Source organism: Glossina fuscipes, unplaced genomic scaffold (genome assembly GCF_014805625.2).
Source record: "Glossina fuscipes isolate IAEA_lab_2018 unplaced genomic scaffold, Yale_Gfus_2 0, whole genome shotgun sequence".
Taxonomy (NCBI): domain Eukaryota; kingdom Metazoa; phylum Arthropoda; class Insecta; order Diptera; family Glossinidae; genus Glossina; species Glossina fuscipes.
In genome coordinates this window covers 35,472,875-35,474,733 of record NW_023998414.1, presented here as the reverse complement: position 1 = coordinate 35,474,733, position 1,859 = coordinate 35,472,875, and positions in this window count along the sequence as shown.

Genomic DNA, 1,859 nt, shown 5'->3' with positions numbered 1-1,859 from the left:
TGTGTATGTAGACATCTAAAAATCTATATCCATAAGTGTAAATGTATGTAGGTGACTGCATTGCGTCGTAATAATATGAATTGCAATTTCAAATTGGGAGATTACGCAATTTTTTAGTTTAGTCGATATTATTTTGTTTGTTAAAAGTACCTTTCGTTTGCTTTTTTCTCGTTTTCTCTTTGCTTTCAATAAAATAAACATGAGTCATTATAACTGTGAATTTATAAAAAAAAAATCCAATTAGTCGAACGAGTGTCGTCGACTAAAGAGTATGACGCGTTTTTACACTGAAATTTTTAACTATTTGTTTAAATAGTGGTAGAAAAATTCCTACTAAGACGTATTATTTCGTTTTTTTTTGTTTTGTAAAGTTTTTGCATGTTTTGTTTCTTGTGCTATCGACGCAATATAAAAAAAAATTTTTATTTTACGTTATTACGTCATTATGCTTTTTTAACATACAAACAAACAAGTGAAAACTTCTTCTTTATGCTTATAACGGTTTAAACAATTGCGCATTAAATATATAAAAACAAAATTTGGTAGTGGCATTCGTTATTTATAGCTTTAGTTGGAACTTTTACTTTTTTTTTTTTTTTAATTTCATACATTACGCAATTGTTGTTGTTTATTTAAGTATCAGAACATAGCGCTTATTAGGGATTTTTTGTACTTAAAAACTAGTATTTTGTTGTTACATACGTATTTTATAAAGTAATTGACTTTTTGTTGTTGTTAATGACTTAAACAAATAGTTATATACTTTTAAAAAAATTACAAGTTTTTTTAAATGTACCTACGACCCGTTGCTAACATCGTTGTAATCCCAAAGGGGAAGGAAAAAAGAACAATAAATTGAATTGGAATTCAGCTATATTCTCTTAATGTCCTGCTTTAGGCAAACTGCTGCTAATTTTAGTCTATAAAATGGTTTGCACTTTTTTTTTGTCACAGAATAGATTTCCTAAACGCTAACAATACACGAAGATAGTGTACATAGGTACAAAGGGTTTAGTGCAATTTGAAATTAAAAAGACAGCTAATTTACTTATAAAGAGGATGGGCAGAACATCTTTTGTCCGTTCGTTCTCTTTAAGGATTTGATAGTCATGCTGACCATGTTCTTCTTTATGAAAAGTATTCAAGAATATTCGTATATTTTCTTTTACATTTTGGTATTTAATAGGTAAACAAAGATTTTGAGGTGTTGTAGAAAATAATATAGAAACAGTTACAACAAGAACGTAGATTTTAAAAGGAGTACTGTGTATGCAAAGTACATGCAAAATTCTTTACGTGACTACCTTTAGTTACCTTTTTACAACTGCCCACATATTTAGTGCTTCCTAAATAAAGTCATTATAGAAATGTATTATCCTTTTGTGGAATTCTTTTTATAATTTGATTACGAAAAAAAAAAAAATAAATAAATAAACTTAACCTATATCTCCAAATTTTTCATACTATTTATTAAGTTTTTCTTTCAATATCGTAACATTTTTCTTTATTTTCTCATATAATATTTCGCCATTTACGGTTTGTTTACCCCATAACGCGCAAGTGATAATTAAATTTTTCCGCTGTTTTCTTGTATATGACCGTTCCTATTATTAAGAATCTTTCCGACTAAGCTAAAAGTAAAATATCTCTACGAAGATTGCCGTCAGTTTGTAAGAAAAATAATCAAAACATAATAAATATAATTTTTCCGCTCTTTTTCTAACTCCCCATCAATTAGAAAAATTGCCCTAAACATCATTAAAAACATCCACAGAAGTATATATGTATATAAAAGTATAGTACTGATGGTACTGTGTATTTTACCTCCCCGTACGCGTTTGTCATACGCTATTTAGCCG